This window comes from Passer montanus, unplaced genomic scaffold, assembly GCF_014805655.1.
Source record: "Passer montanus isolate IOZ18808 unplaced genomic scaffold, ASM1480565v1 scaffold21, whole genome shotgun sequence".
NCBI lineage: Eukaryota > Metazoa > Chordata > Aves > Passeriformes > Passeridae > Passer > Passer montanus.
Window position 1 is genome coordinate 8,761,578 of NW_024366703.1, and position 19,703 is coordinate 8,781,280.

The window sequence follows — 19,703 nt, forward strand, 5'->3', positions numbered from 1 at the left end:
ACTGGGCTTGGAGGGAACAGCAGGATGGTGGGGGGTGAGATTGGGAGGGGAGCCTGACATGATGGCATGAAGCTGCCAATTTATAAGTGGAGGTGAGCATTTCTAGCCCTGAAATGTAGGCATTTCTGCCTTTCTGCAGCAGCATATTACTACCTGTATGTACACAACCTTTCCATTATCACTGTCCCAGGGGGTTTCCTCAGGAAAGGTGAACAATGGTTTTGCAGGAAAGAGCCACCTCCTTGTGTCTTGAGAAGGAGTGATCTAATTTTGCCCCAAGAAGCTGCATGCTGCTCAGAAATGATTAGCAATGTTTTCTGTGCCTTAAGGAAGCCTTTCTGTGGTGCACATGTATTTTCCACTGTATTTCCCACCTGCTGTCTCCTGTCTGACACTTAGTTTGCAGACCCTTGGGGACAAGAGCACACTCTGGTTTTGGGTCTTTGCACCAGATAGTGCAAGGGAGGGGTCTAGTCTTTGATAATGAGTCACTGGTGCTGCAGAAACATAGGTACATAAATACTGACCTGTTTCCTTTTTGGGTATGTGACTGAATTCTGAGTTAGCAGTTCTAACTGGTTATTTTGATTGGAAAAAATAATTGTGTGTAAATATATCAAATTTCAGAGATGAGTAAAGGTGAATGAGCTGTAGTGTGAATGGAAGAACTGAGCTGCTTGTCCTGGAAACACAATGAAAGGGAAGGATGGATGTGCCCCAGACTCACTCACTTAGTAAGCAAAAAATCAGAAACACTAGAGCACTCTTCAAACACATTTTTCTCCCTTTTCTTTTTCCTTTTTTTGTGAAAGATCTAGTTCTTCTTTTCTCATCTATTCCTGCTAAAACATGGACATGTGATTTGGCTATTGTCATTAGACAATAGTGTTTACAATAAAAACATTATTATAGAAGTTCTAAATTTAGGAGCTATTTCTTTAAAAGTTTAACATGCTATATATTCCCCTTTCTTTGAAAATCAAGCTTCAATTTTTGAGTTAGGATGTGTAGAGTTTATTGTGGGTGGGGAAATGAAATTTTTAGGCATTTAAGCAATAGGAAAGAATCAGTTTGTCTTTGGAAATCTGATTTGGTTTTAGACCAGAGAGTGTGGGGGAAAGTTTCAGAATGCAGAGCTTCCTGGGGCCACTTGTTTGAAGAACAAGATGGTTTTTAATATAGATTTCCACATCTACAGTTAAAATGTATTTTAAAAATCTTAGAATGCTAATCTTTTAAAATAACAACCCCCCTACAAAAAAAACCCCAAACAAACAAACAACAACAACTACAAAAAACACCCTAACTTTATTTTGAGGATGAAAAGCAAGGTCATTGGAGACTGACTGAAGAGATGCATTTTATGACTCCATCTGCCCTAATCTAAGCAAAATCGTGACTTCCTCCAGAAGCTCTTGCATTTAGACATTTGTCTCTAACATCTGTTTCTCTGGACATCAGTTTCAGAATGCAGAGCTTCCTGGGACCACTTGTTTGAAGAACAAGATGGTTTGTAATATAGATTTCACATCTACAGTTAAAATATATTTTAAAAATCTTAGAATGCTAATCTTTACTCTCTAGCTCGATGAAAAAAGTCAAAATCCCCTGCCCAGAAACACAAATTCAATATTAAAAGGCTTAACAGAAATGTCAGTGCAGGAGATCAGAACAGCAGGACAATACTGGAGGGATGTGCTGGAGACACAGCTCTGAGAGTAGCCCTCAGGAGTAATTTCTGCAGCATCAAATAATTATGGTGAGGTATTTTCCTGTAGCATCCCCAGGGTGTATCTGCAATATCAATCCATTTATCACAAGAGCTGTTGTAGAGCAAAGTAGTGCAGTTCAAGGACCTGTCATCCCCAGTGATCATTTGTGCCACCTAGGGCTAGGCTGGTAATCTTATTTCAAAGTCTGATTTTGCAACCTGGGCTATGGGATATTGCAGCTATGGTCTTTGCCTGACTTTTGGGTTTGCTGGTGTGTAGCTTCCATGGGGGATTCTCTGAGGAAGATCCAGCTGGGTCAGGGAAAGCACAAAATGAAGCACTTCAAAAGTAGACAGAGAGCAGGTTTGTGTCAGAAAAGTATTGATGCTACAAAATAAATTGCTAAGGAAGGTGCACCCTCATTCTGATAGTTGTTTCAGTTCTTTTCCTGGCACACTGTAAGAAAAGTATTTTATTTCATGTGTTTTAGGGCTGTGTAGGGGGCTATTCAGTTGATGTGGTAGCTGAAACTGCAGCTATTTCTCAAAAGTCTTTTAAATGCTGCTGCATGCAGTATGCTGCCTGCTTTGACTGAGTCTCTGGAGCTGTCTCAGCTCCTTTTATGCCACTGCTGGTTCTCCCACTCAGGCTTTCCTCAGTTTCAGGAAAAACCTGCCCCTTGCTCCCATGTGTGGGAAAGGGTAAAAGCCTTGCCAGCTCTTGCCGGCCTCCCAGCTCGTGTCACACAGATTGAGCAGCCTGTGAAGGCTTACAGGTACAATTCTGCACTGGAGGCTGAGGTGCAATTACAGGATGAGTGGAAGTGATAACCTAAAGGCTGGGGTCATAAATTGCTCTGGAAACATGGTCATGTTGGAAAGGCTTCTTTGGAGAAAATCCACAATATTTATTAATATTTCTTTCAGGAACTGCACACTTGGTAATGATGCAGTTGGCTATAGCACGTTGCTGAATCGGACATTATTTAGCATTATCAGTGGATATTTCATTATTTTGATGTTTAATTCACTCATCAGAGTTGTTTAGAAAATAGCATGGACTGAAAAGAAAAGAATGATTTTTGTTTCCAAACAATGATCTCTGCAGTGATGAGCTGTGTCTCTTTAGTTATTCAGATATTTGCTGGGTGAGACTGACATGCCAGCCTCCTGCTCTGCTTAGGGGTGCAGATCTGAAGTGCCGTGTTATGCTCAAATGAGCAAATGCTGCCATCATATCACAGGATTAGTCAAAGGAAATATTCACAACCACTTTATACTTTGTAGATTTGCAAGCTGCTTTTTATGCAGGGATGGGCTCCAGCCCAGGGCAGGGACATGGGTGCCCTTAGAAACTTTTCCAAATTGCCTGCTTGGTCTGATTCCTGACTGGACTTGTTAACTCTCTAGCAAGATGTTCATTGGTCTGTTTTGTCATGGTGTTTGTAAAAACTGTAGCTCTGAACCTTGTGCAGCTGACTGCAGTACAAGGAGACCAAAAGAAATTGCCCATGCCTCAAACAACTTATAGATTACATGTAAAACAGAATGTCCCTTGAGTCCCAGATGTCCCTTCATATATGAAAATGCAATTGCAAGTTTAGAGGTTGGAGATTAAAAAGAATAGATTCTTGTAAAACAGTTCCATGTGTAACATTTCCATAAAAAGAACTGATGGAATTTGAAAGTGTGCTTTATTCTAGCAATACAAGTTTTTGTCTAGGTGTTCTTTTGCAAGCACCAATTACTTTTATATCCTGTGCTTGGCACTGGAAAATCTTAATCTATAAAGTTAATAATTGTTCCACAAGGCTTTACTGAATTCTGGTTGTAGAAGCTGAAGGAAATAGGAGGGATAAGAAGAGTTGACTATAGAGCATTTCACAAGGAATTATCTCTTAGATTTATTCACTTATTCCCTCTTTGGTCCATCCTTCTCTCCCTCTACCCCATTTCTCCTATGCTCCACTGAGCTCACCTGGATCAAAAGGCAGATTTTGCTCAGGAATAGGGAGATGATCAGTGGAAGTTCTTGCTGCATGGGCTTGAAAACATTCAAGAGTGCCATGAAGCTGAAACAGAAAACACTTGCTTTGGGCTACCTGTTCTTCACCTTGGCTTGGCTGCAAAATCCCCCAGCTGGGCTGAGTGCAGTGACCCTGCTGCTGTGGACTAAAGCCGTTGCAGTAAAGAAGTCAGACAGGCTCTGATGAGCTGTCTTGACTCCAGCAGTTCCCTTGTATCCCTGCCTCCACAAAAGGATGCAGCAGTGACTTTCTGGTATTTTTAGGGAAGAAGGATCAGTCTGTATTTAGCATTGCCTCCTGTGGTGCTGTGCATTTGCATTTCACAAGTGGTTTGAAACTCGTTTAAATGAAACTATCCCACAAATTTTGCTTCCATAGCTGCAAGTTTTGTTAAGAAACCAGACTTTATCTCTAGTGTGTGACAGGGCTGGTTCTTGTCTGATTGGGCTGGGAGTAAAAAAGGGATATTGTGGTCACTTAAAAAAATATATACATATATATGTGTGTGTATATATATATATATATAGTTTGGAATTTCAAACCAGTATATTTTTAATGGCATTCTTTTCCAGGACTAAGCAGATTATTCCAAGATCAAAATTATCTACCCACCCATGTCTTTTTAATAGCAAACTATAACCATTTTAGTTCCTGTCTGAGCATTGATTAGATGTGATATAAAGTGAAGTGACAGCCTCCTGCCTCCTAAACACTGGCAGAATGTGCAGTCACAACATTCACACAGGATTTGTCTCTAGAACCCTTGAAGATGAACTGGAAAGAGTGGCTTTCCACATACTCAACAATATGCAAATGCTGACTTTGCAAGCCGACGCAGCTGTTTTTAAGCAGAAATACAGAACAAACTTCAAAACCATTTTAATATACACATCTCAGCATCCCTAGTGACTCCCAATTAGGACTGGAAATAGGTGACCAGATGTGGCATTTGCAAATGCTGCAAGCTGATGTTTGCTGGGCACTTTGAAAATCTGCTCTGATACAATCTGAGAACTTTTCTTCACTCACTTCTACCTGCCGAGGATTGTGGGTTGTTTTGCTTTTCACAGGCTCTGTTTATCACTTACCTCAGTGATAGTTGAGTTTTAAAAGTAGTGCAGAAATTTAAAATAAACATTACTGAGAAAATAAAGGAAACTAGGTGCTTACTGTACAAATCAGCTCGAGGACTGGGACCAAGATAAAAAAGTTTAGATTTTAGTATTTCAAATAGATTAGCCGTTTAAATTAATGGGGATTCTGACTAAATTATTCGGTTTTGGAAATTGTTGTTTGGATTCTCTCAGCTTTTAATATTCTGTGATTATGACATCTGGAAAGCTGGTTCCTCAAGTGGGATGTAGAAATGCAAAAGAAGTTAATATATCCTCTTTGGCAATAATGAAATCAGCCAGGAGTGGGGATGCTCTTAGTGACCATGTTTTCAAGGAGTGGAGGGAGAAATATGCTCTTGTCCTGTTACTAAGACCATTTCCTTGCCCACATTTGCAGAGTACACATAAGGTCAGGCAGATTGCTATTCACTAAGCAGAATAAAATGTGCAGTTAAATAAATAAAATCTGCAAGTGAATATTTATAATGACTGGATAAACAACATGAAGTTGATTTATGCAACAAAGGATTCATGCTTAGCCAGATCAGCATTTGTCATATGCAGTTTCCTTCTCAGTTGCCTGCATCAGGAGCAAAGCCATCCATGGTGATTCCTCTTTATCCAGGAGTTCAGCAATGAGCTCTGAAAGCTCTTACACCAAAGACCTAAGGAGAGAGAGCAGAATTAATTGCAGTAGATTGCCAATAAAATACCCAGCTAAGTATTCCTGGCATTTGAGATCACGAGTTTTTCCTGGCCTCTGAGGTGGGGAAGGGTGGTGAGAGGATCAGAGGCAGAGGATGATTCTCCCTGGGGCTGCTCCTCCTTGCAGCCCTGAATGTGCCCCTGGGGCCAGGTTGAGGGGCTGGCAGTGCTTGGCTGGTGTGAGCTCCGTGCCTGGGCCAGGCTCAGCCCGGGGCTGGGGGCTCTGTGCTGTGACACAGCACAATGGCCCTGGGAAAATGGGCACAGAAACAAGGGAGGGCAGGACTAAACCCCAACCTCAGCCTTTGTGTGCCTTCTTCAGATTCCTCCTGTGTTTGATAGTTAGCTTGTAATCTTTTAAACACTGGGCTTCAAGTAAAAGTCAATTTCATTGAAGAGGGAAGAAATACAGGCTTTTTAAAAAAGTATTCTCTTGTGATCCCAAATCTTCTAGAAGATCAATTTCTGAAGGCCGAAGTTTGCCTGCAATTATTGTGCTACATGGAAATTTCACATAAAGACATTTATATGGACTTTTCCTTCAAACACAAAGAAATAAATTATGTAAGTAAATTACTTGGATCACTAAAACATGCCAGTTAAGATGATGCACAAAGATTAATCTATTGCTCTAAAACACCAAGCACCCAATTAAAATTTGTATTCAGCTATTCAGAAATTTAAATTTAGCAATCCTAATTCTAAACCAGAAAATAATCAAACCATACAGAGTTTGTCACAACCATCATTATGTTAAAACATATAAACAAGAACTTTTCTTTACTATTTTTTCCCCCAGAATCCCTCAAAGTAGGGGAAAAAAATACAGGATTGTAAGCTTAAGCAGTAATTAGCTTAACAGATGCTGAGGGAAATACACTGGGCCAATTTTCCTTCCAGTGGAAAGAATATTCCTTTAATGTAAAAGCAAAATGGACCATGTCTATTTACTGGAAAGGCAACAATGCTCCATATTTTAGCTGAACAGAGATGAGTATGTTGTCTACTAATGTAAATAACTTTTACTTGTCTGGTCTGATAAGGTGAAAAAAGGAAATTATTATGTTGGATGTGAATGAAATTCAGAATTGGATTAGAAGTGGACTGAAAATACAGACTGACTTCACAGAAAATACAGAGGTTTTAGATATTCCCATTGGATGTGGGATGAAAATGAATGACAGTCTTCTTAGAAAAAATAATTAAAGAGTAAGCTCTGCCTCAGTCTGAAAGGTTGCCAGATGATTAGGTCACTCTTCATACAAATTTTAGAGTTTATACATTAAGTTCTTTAAAAATCACTGAGGTTGCTTGTACCTAAAATCTGAAAGAACAACTTCCTCAGCCAGGTTTGGTGATCAATGATGAGACCAAGGAAATGGCCTGAAGTTGTGTCAGGGGAGGTTTGGGCTGGATGTTAGAAAAGAATTCCTGACCAGAGGGTGGTTGGGCACTGGAATAGGCCTGGGAAAGTGAGTACAGCACCAGCCTGACAGAATTCAAGAAGCATTTGGACAAAACTCCCATGTTAGGGTTCTTGGGGATGGTGCTGAGCAGGGCCCTGAGCTGCGCTGGATGATCCTTGCAAGTCGGGATATTCCATGATTTTGTGGCTTGGAAAAGTCTGTATAAATGTGCAACTTGCTACACTGTTTGTTAAGCATCAACCCCATCAAGTTCTGGGAACAAAAGCTCTTTTATGGGATCAGTGCTTTTTGCTTTGAACATAAAGGCTTCCACTCTTTAAGTAACAGCAGGAGTCCATTATTTTGCAGCAGTATTTTTATCCTACTTTACAGTGCATATTGCTGATCATGCTTGAAATGTCAGTTTAGCTGCCTTTGGTGGTGTGTCTGGTGTGTGATGTGAAGTGACAAGGCTGTGGCTGTGATTTGGTTCCCCTTGTCAGACACCCGGGGCATTCACAGGCTCTGCAGGTTGAGGAGGTGTGGGAAGGAAAACCAGTGCTTGTGTTACCTGCTGGAGGGGCTGGCCCAAAGTGGTCAGGAGCTGCCTGGATTTTGCCAGGGCTTCACACTTCATACCGTGGAGGTCTCTGAAGTTCTCCTGTATGGAGCAAACTGAAGCACTTAACCCATTTCCCCAATACTCTCATTATTTTCTGATGCTTAAACACATCCTAGAGCAATGGTGCATTTCTACCCTTGTGCATTAGAGAAGTGGGGACTTCTCTTGTCACCTCAAGCTCTCAGATTTGAGCAGGTGGTAGTTCACATGCAAGATTAAAGTTACAATTTTTTGCAAATTAATATTGTGGTTTGGGTTGGGGTTCTCTTTGCCAGTTCACAGCAACTAAGTGTTCTCATTTTATTAGGACTATCTTTATATAAAATAGCTTTTTCTTTCTTTCTGTATATGATAGTCTCTTAAATCTCAGTTGTGCTCCCCACTGCCCACAAAAAAACTTAATACAAAATTTTCTGTTTAGATCCCCAACAGATAAATAATCATGGGAGTTGCCACTATCTACAAGTTTATGTCTTCTGCAATGGTGCAATGTCAACTGTTATAGACAGATTGGATATTTTCTACAGGTTCAAGAGAAGGTATCTGAACCTATTCTACTAGTGCGTGGCTCTGAAGGAGAACATTGTCTCCTTGAATGGAGACTATGCAATGAAATTTTTTTTCCTAACATTTAATTGTCAAACTAAGCTATGCTGGATTTTCCTACATCAATTATTTTCAGTCCCATTTAACTGGGAAAAGAACTTTTTGTTGGTTCACTGACTCAGTTGAGTTCTTGTTGTTGTGTATTTTGGGTGTGTGTGTAATATTCGCAGATTTGTGTACACCTGAAAACTTTTACCAAAGGTCATTCCTATGTTTATCAAAATCCACTGTGTATTTTTTGGTTTCACTCTGATGTCAGGGATTTATCTCCTCCATTGAAAAAATATATTTTAATTCTGGCTTGGAAAACTCACTGCACAAATCAAAATCAATTCCAGCTTCTGTAACAGTTGGCCAATGTAGGCATAAAATGGCATTTGAAGTGGGAGAATACTGACTAAGAAAAACTAATGATGTTATCCCCTTGTAAAATACTCTGATGTGTTTTTCAAAGTGGGGAGATATTGGCTGGGGTGAAAACAAATTTTCAAAATATTTTTTCTCTCACTTTTCCTTATTTCCTGCTTAAAAAGAAAAACACTAAGGATGCCGAGAAAAAGGGGATGATTTTCAAGGAAAATACTGTCTTTTTATTTAAGAACAGTATATTCCTTCCAGAGCCTGAGAATTACACATGCTTTAGAAGCATATTACACTTCCCAGAATCTTTGACCAACACTGACAATATGTTTTCATTGCCTTGTTTGGCAGAGGAACTAAAAATGCCTTCCTCAAAGTGCTCTGATGCAAAGAGCAGTGTGAGGAACCAAGCCAGGAATTACTTTCTTCTCTTTTCCAAAAAATGGTGGGGTTTGATGTTTTCATCTTTTTTTTTCCTTCTTTTTTCTTCTAAACAGAGGGTTGAAGTGGGCTAACCCCACTTGTGTTGTAGCAAAGGTTTCTAGATTATTTCTCTGCATTTCCACCCTGCTGAGTATGGCCTCACTGATCTTCTGTGGAACTGTGAGTAGGGACTCTCTCCTGTTTCTGTTGTTTTTAAGGTATTCATATCAATCTGAACCACTGTATAGGATTAAATGATGAGTTAAGAGTCTTTCTACTTTGACTGTTTTGGATACAAAGGAGATTCACTTTGAATTGGCTTCCCCTTGAGACAAGGTAGAGAGGGCAAGAGCTGTAACATCTTCCTGCAGCCCCAGGAGCTGCTGAGGTGTGCAAGAGTGAGAAGGTCTGTTTCAAGACCAGATAATAAATTCAGTATTACAAGACTGGATGCATTTAGGGAATCACTTTGACAATTCATTCCTTTCTCTTTTCCTGGGGTGATGCACAGACTTGTACTCTCCTTAGTCATGGTGGATTTCAGCTCAGTTCATCACCAAGTCAAATAATAAAAAAGTGACAGCTTGTAGAAGTCTTTAGCATCCAAATCACTTTTTTGAGAATAAATGCTGTTGATGTCTCCTCAAGAAAAAAGATTTGAAGCAGATTAAATATCCTGGGAAATTTTTGCAAAATACTGTTTGATCTTCCAACCAATTCTCCAAAGACCTCTGAGTTGGATTTGGGTTGTTAGAAAACTTGTGTGTTGTGTCAAGGACTGTTTTTCCTTCCTCAGAACTATTGCTGTCATTTCACAGTGAGTAGGAAACTTGCAACTTGTATGATTTAGACATCACTTATTTTCAGGTGAAAGCACTCTGTCTTGTCTTTTTGGTGTTTCTTTGATTCATGCTGCTCACATATTCTTACCAAAGGTACTGTTGTGATCAGAGATCTTTTCTGGCCATCAAATGTAGCAGGAAGATGTTATCCAGGCATTTAAAAGAAAAAAACTATTTCAAAGTGTATATATATATATAATGTGCATAAATATTATTTTTGCTCTGAAAGTAAATGGATTGACAGTAAATATTTATTGTTCTGTTCTTCCACTTTGTGTACATACACATAATTCACATTATCATCAATTGATATGTGCTTATATTCAAAAAAGAGGAGATACCCAAGGAAAGTAATGTAATTTCTCTAGTTTTCATTGAACTTCAAGGTGTTGTTTTTTTTTAATAAGATGGATACATTTGCTTAGCATGTGCTCCCTAAGAGGTCTGAGTAATTGAGTCATTTCTCACTGCTATAGTCTCAGATCACTCTTTCTGAAATTGCTGAAAATAGGACTTTCTATCTTGAACGTCTGAGAAGGAATAAGCTGTGAGTGTACTGAAGTCATTATCAGCCCAGAGGAGGTCCACAGCTCTGCTCTGAAAAGGGCAGCAGGTATTAAAAGCAACCTTTTCATATTCAGCAAATAGTGAAAGAACACATTCCATAAGAGGAGCTATTGTTTCTGCTATACACTTTTCCCCCACTGCCTGGGGTACCTGGAGGGCCCTAGGCACTCACTGTACCTGTACCTTTATGTGCCTGAAGTGAAAAATCACTTAAGGACAACCCACTGGAGAGGTACAGATTGATCTTTGGTCTTTTTCAACAGCTTTGCTTTGCTTTTACCAGTAAAACTTTCCATGCTGGTGTAAAGAAGACCTGAATGCATGGATAGTTTATAAAGCCATACCTAATTCTGACTTGACTGATCAAATGTAGGATAAAGAGTTTGTGAGAATCTGGATCAGCCTTTCTCTGCTTCACTTACTGATTCATGCCACTTACAGCTGGGAAATATTAATATTGTGACATCAGTGAGCATGCCCTAAACAGGGTTTTGGAAAGTCTTTTTAGGTCTGAAATATGACTGTTGGATATAATTTAGCTGTGTCACTTTTTCTTTTTGAAAATGCTATTCAAATAAACAAAAGCATGCTGTATTAGTATTTGTATCTTTGTGTATTTTGAGGGAAGAACTCATAAAATGAGATGATCTGCGTGACACACTTGATAGGTCCTTGTGAATGTCATTCCTATTTTGGTCCTCTAGCACAGGAGAGACTTTTTTCCCATACTTGCATAATGTTGACAAGTATGTTCTTTGTAGTGGAAGGAGACAACAGGCATGATATTGGAATGTGCTTTGGGACAGTTTGTAGAACTGCCTGAAACTATCTTCTAGTGTATCTGGAAAAGTTATGGTTATTCCTCCTCTGCCCCACTCCTTACCTTTGTGATAAGGAAGGTGAGAATAGCAGGAAAATCCTGTCTCCTCTCTCTACTTGTCTGGAGTGTTTATTTGCCTTGGCTCTGCATCCCTCTTTTTTAAGGCAAATACAGAGAGGCAGTGCACCATGGCTCACAGCATCCTTCTTCAACTCCTGTTTTGCTCAAAGTTGAAAGCCACCCTCTGCAAGCTGAAAGTGCTCAGAAGGTGATGAGCAGGGCACAGCACCACTGAACACTTTTCAACTCCCCTGGAAGTGTATCTAGCTTTCCTTGAAAGTATGTCAATGATCCTCCTTATTCCAATACCTGGTTCCTGTTCAAGTTGCTTCTCATTTTGTTTCCAGTCTAATCTTTTGGAATGAAGTGTTTTCAGGAGGTTAGTATTCAAGCTGAGCAAATTCCAATTTATCAGTTAATATAAAAGGAGTCAACTGTGTGAAAATATTGCTTTCTAAAAAATTAATTCCATCTCCACCCAGCATTCTGCCTGTAAAACTAAAACCATATTGCAACTTTGCTTCTGACTGCTCAGGTGAGGTAAGGCTTAGATATGTCCTTCAGTGCTTGCTTAACCACTTTGCCATTCAAAATAACTCCTGCATGTTGGGAAGATGCATTATCCATTGGCAGGCCAATGTCCCTGCCTCAGAGAGCAAGAGAGCAGCCAAGCATCGTGTTCAAGTGATGCAGCACTTTGCTGTCCTGCTTTTCCCTCTGCAACTCCAGAAATTCCTTGTTGGGTAAAAGGAGAGCTGCATACATTATTTCTCCTGTAATGTTTTAGATCTTACAACTTAAACAACTCTCATGAAAATATGTGAAGGAGTGTTTGAAAGACAAATGTTCCAGTGTGAGACAAGAGCAAACCTTCATCTCTAAACGGCCATAATTTGGGCTGGAGCTTTTTATTAACTCCTCCTAAACACTTTGGCTTTTCTGATTACAGTTTCATAGTATTTTTCACAGACCTACCCTTGGTAAGTTGAAGTCTCAAAGCAGTAATCAAAGGTAATAAAGATTAGTGAAAAACAGGCCATCTTAAATGCAGTAGGTTTTGTTTATTAATTAATGAGCACCACAAAAAAACTACAAAACAGCCTGTGAAAGGTAAGTGGATTTATGCTTGAGTCAGAAATATCTGAAAGACAGTTTACCCCAGTAGAAAAAGTCTCCCTTTTAATATATAACTAATCCTTTGAAACAAGCTGGAAGGACTTTTCATAAAAAGAGATGAAAATTGCTGAGATTTGAATTGCAAATATTTGCGGCAACCACTGTTTTCCCAAAATATGTGTTACGGTGGTTTCAATTTTTGACTGTTCCTATTTATTTCCACGTATCACAGATCAGCCTACCCCCTTTCCCTACTAAGTCTAAACCATGCAAAATGTGTTTTTTCACAGAACCTGTATATTTGACTGTCCTAAACCATTGAGATTAGAACCCTCAAGGGGTGTGGTTGCCACAACTCAGACAATCTCAAATTAGCTCATGGTAACCAGGGAGAAAAGATATCTGTAAAACATTTTGCAGAACTAACGATACTTTATTTGTACTCACATAATCCCCTTTTGTCACAATTCACATTTATTATACCTGTTCCATTTATCTACAAATAAAACTCGACAGGCTGCTGTTCTGCTGCTGGATTTTTTTTTTTTTTTTTGCCAGTGGGCTAGAGATGTCTGATTTTACTTCTATCTGAATCCAGCAATTTCAGTCATGTTATATTCAGGGGATCACATCTTTATTTTTGTGATAAATGAATAAGATTGTCTGGTTGCCTTGATTAAATTAGCTACGTGACATGGGAGCTGAAGTGAGCTAGATACATCCAGTTTTATTTTGTCAAAGTCAATGGGCAGAACTGAAACAAGTGGGAGATATTAATTTAATTAATACCTTACTGGAGGACAGGTAATTGATTATTTGTGTTATTTTGGCTATTCACAGCCCAGTGGTATTAAATAACCAGGAATACAGGTTAAAAGGGCTGTAACCCCCAGGAAAAGGCTCACTGGGAAGGAACTGTGTTCCAGAGGGGGAGCAGGAGTGTGGACAGACAGCCCAGCACCAAGCATCTTGATGAGCATTTTGGTTTAGAGCAGAAAGATGTTTTGGGGAAGTGACTGCCCCACCTTGGAGCCAATATTGAACCAGGAAGCCAGCAGGGACCAACAGCAATTTCTAGTTCATCTCTAGGCCAGTAGCCACTAAATTTTACCAAACTTGAATCCTTAGGGAGAAGGGGAGGTACCCAAGGATACATGGGTCCTGTGAAGACAAAGGTTAGAACAGTGATCTGCAAGTTGTAGAGTGGCTGTGGTCTCAGTGCAGGCTGGTTTTACTCCACAGGCTGGATTTATGTGGTGAGCATGCTGCTAATGGCTTCCCATTACCTGGCCATTTACAGCTCTTGTGACATGAAATCTTCATTTTCCATACTGAAGAAAATGTCCACAAACCATTCAGATAATGGCCAAAGGAACAAGTAAAAATTTGTCAGCAATTTAAGTGTTTGCTCAGTGTTAATATCAGGAGCAGTAAAGTCTCTTTTATTTATGTTGCAATGCTAATCCAGCTTCCCAGCCTATGTAGTAATTATATGTTTCTTACAACTAAGTCTATTACATGATTTCATTTAAATCATACAGTTAAATCCAAAGCAACTGTATTTAACCTATAACAAGTTGCAATTAACAATATAAATAGTCCTGTAATAAATGGGCAACAATTACTTCTCTGAATGAATAGATTTTTTGGGTACTGAGAAAATGTAATTTTAAATGCATTATCATTTTATTGTTATGCCCTTAATTTTTGTGAAATTTGAAAAGTCAAGTCTGGCAGAAATGGATGTGAATATTAAATAAAGTCCTGTTCTCATTGACAGTGCAGCAGCTTTTGGACTTCTGCTCCAGATTTTCTCTGCTCCTTTCAGCTTATCTATAATATGCTTGAATCAGCTGAGCCCTCATGTAGTAAAAACAGCAAATGTCCTCGGCTCTTTCACAGATCTTCTAGCCCACTGCTAATTTTCCATTAAACGTAGCAATATAGCTACTCCTCAGCATGAAGTGATTTTCAGACCTACTTGACTTAAATTGGTATTTATTTAAGGAAGATGAAACCTACTGGTAATTCATCTTCTGAGTGTAATTGGTAATCTGCTGCTGTATCCCAGCTATGGAGTTAAAATAGCTTTAGTTGTTATTTTTTATCTACTATCCTCAGGAACCAAATTAGATGGCTAATAGACTGGTCAAAATAACAGAAAATTTGTTCATAATTGCTTAATCAGATTTAAGTCAGCATGTTTGAACCCAAATAAGCAATTGAGAAGTTATTTAAATGTTATATTATTATCTAATTATATCAAGAAGCATAGCCTCATCATTTTTAAGAGAGAGAAGGTATATAATAGATTCATTGTACAAATACTTGTTTATGAAACTATCTGACTGCACAATTGTAATTTCTCTTGTACAAGACCACTGATATTTCGGGACACATTCACTGCCATTAGAAACATATTAGAGCAATTAAAGGCTGGTGGGGTTTTTTTTATTGTTTCTTGGCAAATGCAAGAATGTTGTTAATGTGTGAAGTGGTATAGGCTTAATTCTGTTAAATTTGTGTTATAAAAAAATTAGTTTCTCTCTAATAGCTTTATTTTCAACTCAATATCTGCTTGCCAGGGTTAACACTTTTCCTTATTCAAATCAGCTACCAAGAATATTTTCTCCCTAAGCTTTTTTAATCCTTTAGTCCTCAAATATAAATGCAGTCACTGATAATGGGAAATGTAGATTTCTACCATGCATAATGGCCAGACTGAAGCTGCTTGCTTGGCAAAGGAACATTGAGTTAAGGGAATTGGTGTTAACAGTCAAGTATCAACAGTTAAAAGCATTCTCATTAGGGGCTAAAAATGATTGACAGAGAGATGGAGCTACCAAGTGTTTACTGGAATGTGTGAAGGTTTATTAATATTGGCACGGGGATGGTCCTGTTTGTCTAGACAGTTAGAAAATCTAGTGTGTCTGGACTGTGATTTGTGGGAACCTTTCCCCTTTGTAAACTGTATTTTGTTCTCAGTGATAGACATAGCCCCGAGTTCAGTGCAATATTGGCCTGGAGCTTCAATTGTCTTTGATTGAAACCTGCTAGTCACAAATAATGGTGTAAAACAATTGCCTCTTTTTAATTCCCTTTGAGCTGGGGATCTGGAGTTGGGTTTCAGAAATCTGCAGAAAAAAAAAACCACATTACTTTTCTGATAGTATCATTTCAGAGCCTTTAAATTTATTTTTCTTTTTTTACAAAGGATGTCTGGGACTGCGGTGTCTTGGAAGAAAGGGACATAATACCTGAAGGAAGAGCATTTCCTAAATTACTGCAAAACCCTTTGTGTCCTGGGCACAGTTATTATTTTCTACAATGTCGTAAAATGGTTAATAAGTACAGAATGCAGAAAAAGGCCAAAGCCCCTGGTTCTTTGCCATTCACCTTACTATCTTTAAATTCTGCAGGCATCCTCTTGATAGTTTTTACCAGCAAATTGCTGCTTTCAAAACTTCTTTACACCAAAAGACTACAAACATATACTCTCACTTGTTATATAGGTATTTAATGTTTTTCCTCTTTTCTGAGACACACAAGTATTTTCCAACTTAAATATAGTATCCATGATTGATGATTGTATTGCCAGTTCCTATTAAAGCCACAATGTCACAGCAATTTTGTCCCGAACTGGCACGGCTCATTTGACCATAAACCTTTGGCTGTGGAAAACTGTGGTGTAGGTTTAAGCCTGGCTTGCAGATAGCTCAAGGGAGATGGCTCAGTTATGAAACAATGCAGCCATCCTTCTGGGATGTGTGCCTCAAAACAAGTCACAGCCTCAAATAATGGGGCTGTGCCTGTTGCTGTCCCCTTTGGGATCCACATGGAGATGTGTAGCAACACATCTAGGAATTTAAATATACCTAGAGCAGAAAAACAAAGGTGATTTTTCATGTGATAAATGGGACATTTTCAGAGCTGTGGAATATCAATTGCCTGCCTTACCTTTGCTGTACTCAGGTGGGACAAAGAAGATTTTACCAGGTACCCTATGGCATTGATTTTAAACCAACCAAAAAACCCTGACAACGTACACAGAAACAACTTAATCTTTAGATAATTCAACAAATGCATTTCTTTAAATAGTAAAAGGAGCTAATCTTCAGGGATTCTTTGGGGCGTTTTTTGGGTTTTTTTTGGTTGGTTGGCTTTTAATTTCCAGAAGAGCTCTGGGGTCCCCACCACAGGATGGATTTGGACCTGGTGGAGTGAGTTCAGGGGAAAGCCACAAAGATGATTAGAGGAATGGAACACCTCTCCTGTGAGGAAGGGCTGGGAGAGTTGGGGCTGTTCAGCCTGGAGAAGTGAAGGATCCAGGGAAATCATATTGAGGCCTTTCAGTACCTGAAGGAAGCTTATAATAAAGCTGGAGAGGGACTTCTGTCTGGCATGGGGGTGTAATTGATAGCACAAGGGGTAACGGCTTTAAGCTGAAAGAGAGTAGGCTTAGATTAGATATAAGGGAGAAATTCTTTACTGTGGGGATAGTGAGGAAATGAAAAAAGTGGCCCAGAGAAGCTGTGGATGCCCCATCCCTAGAAGTGTTCAAAGCCAGGCTGAATGGGTCCCTGAGTATCTGTCTTAGTGGGAAGGGTCCCTGCCTATGGCAGACATTTGAAACTAGATAAACTTTAAGGTCCCTTCCAAGCCCAACTATTTTATGACTCTATAAAACACATGTGAAAAACTGATGATTTGGGCTGGTTTCTTGGTTTCCTTTTGTTTCCAGAATGTTTTTAGTGCAAATAAATAGAATTTTCTCTAAAAAAATTCAAGTTTCAGGAAAATGGCAGTTTTCTGGCAGTTTCTCTGTCCCCACAGCACTGGACCCCTTCACTCACTGGAGACATTTTCATTTGCTGTATTTCAGTCAGCCCTACTCACCAGTTTTCCCAGCATGCACAGACAGGAGAGGGCTCTTGTGCCCTTGAGAGGCTTCAGCTTTGGAGAGACCTCGCATCACGATGAGTTTCCTTTGCTGTAACAAAAGCTGCAAGTGTTAAGGATCAGGGAGATTTTACAAATGGCCCCCTCATTACAGCCTCCATTCTTTGAATGACACCTGGTAACACATTGTGCTTTTGCAATTTTGCTGTCAAAATGGATGGTGTTTTATGGCTGGTACATCTCATAGAAATAGATTGCACAGCTCGCTGAAGAAGCAGTTAGTCAACAAAATGCACTCTGGCACATGGTGTAGTGACTGCAATTATTTGACTGGTGGCCAGCCTAGGTAGCTCTTGGGAGCCATAAATAGTATTTAGAGGTTGCTGTAAAAGCTTTTTAATTTGTTACACCAGAGTTCATTTACATTGTACACCATATGTCATAGCAAAAGCACCCTCTCTTTGTAGAACGTTATGCACAAAACAATATGTTATAAACACAACTTTTTAATGGCCTTCAGAGTAGCTGTAGATAGCTCATCCAGGAGGCTGCCTAAAGATGGATCTGTTACGTGGCTGGAAATCTGAGGTCACTTCGTTTTAGCTAATGAAATGAGGCAAGATTCACTCTGCATTTCAGATGAGAACATGGCCCACTAGCAGTTTAATCTCAGTAATGTGAAGTCATTCATTACAGATTAATGCAGGAGTTGTTGCTATAATTGGAGGATGCCTCCTCTGGAAGCAGAGAAGGACCTTGGTTTTGAAGGGAGGGGGTCTCTGGGTGCACCTGCAGCCACTGCTGTGCAGCTGATGTGAAACCAGACATGCAGCCCCAGCAGTACTGGGGAGAGCTTGCAGCACGTGCAGGGTAATCAGCTGCTGTCCAAGGCTGCGTGATTGTACTCTGATTTTGTCACTTCAGTTCATGAAACTGAAATGGGGAGAAGGGCAAAAACAGACTACCAAGGAACGGAGCATGTGTTTGCATGAGAAGATGAAAAAAGCTTAGCTGGCTTAGCAGTTGAAGGCTGCAAATTGAAGGCTGAGAGAAGATAGGATTATTCTAAATAAATGCATTGGAGAGGATTAAGCATGAGGGAGGAAGAACTTGATAAACTAAGGACAATGAGATGGTAGGGAAAAGAAAGGGTTTGGCACTGTACATTAGCAAACTTAGTCCAGCAATTGAATGATGATTAACCTTTAAAGGAATAATTTCCTCCAAAATGCTGATTATATGAATGAGATGGTAAATGGAAAATATGCACTCACCTGATAAACACTGGTAGCATAGTAATGTTCAACATCTAAAACAACCAGGAATCAGAAACAGACCTTTTCTTTATAGTCTAAACATAGATTTATTTTTTTTTCTCTTTTAATTTTTATTTTTTTTTTATTCTCTGGCAAAGGAAATATCAGTTCACCAACACGTTCTGGACTAATCAGGATCTATTTCACCTGTCTGCATCATCTCAAGCCACCGGAGAAAAGAAAGTATTAAAGATTTCACTCTGAAAATTTGATCAGTTTTCTCTTTTAGGGTGTCAAATTACTTCGAGCTTTTTTTTTCCTCTCACTCTCTCTTCTAGTTATTTCTAGCTTTTAGTGGCTGAAAATAATCTATTTTTATGTATTGGTGCAGGGCCTATGCTTAGTTGGGTGGTTACTGTAATGTTAATAAATGCCCTTCTTGGTTAATAAGCATCTCCCATATGTTTCTCAAATCAGTTTTCTCTTTTAGGGTGTCACATTACTTCGAGCTTTTTTTTTCCTCTCACTCTCTCTTCTAGTTATTTCTAGCTTTTAGTGGCTGAAAATAATCTATTTTTATGTATTGGTGCAGGGCCTATGCTTAGTTGGGTGGTTACTGTAATGTTAATAAATGCCCTTCTTGTGTTAATAAGCATCTCCCATATGTTTCTGTGTAGTGGTATTTGGCCCCATCTCTATTAAAAAACTCCTATTCCCAAGTCAACTTGATTTTCAGAAGATTGGTAGCTTTCTGAAGCACTTATGATAAAAAGAGATATTTTTCTTTTAAGTCAATCTTTCTTTCTTAGTGTAATTCTGCTCTGGCTTTTGTTGCTGGCAGAATTATCCTGTTTGGTCTTGCCAAATAAATTATCAGAGGGCTAAAAAAAGAAAATTATATTCAGTTTATATGGAATCATATCCCTCCATGAACTTCAGTGGTTTTGAGGTTATTGCACACTAATTGCAATCAGACTCATAAAACTTGTAAACACAGTAGATGTCGCAGAGAAACCAAAAAGCTGCTTCTGAAGTCAGCTCACTGTGTCAGGATGAGTATTCTGGTCTCAATTAATGTATTTGTGTAGTAGCCTTCCTGTTACCTGCATTCTTCTAAGAAATTATGAGAATATCATTCTTATTTGCCATTTGTGGCACTGGGCAGTAT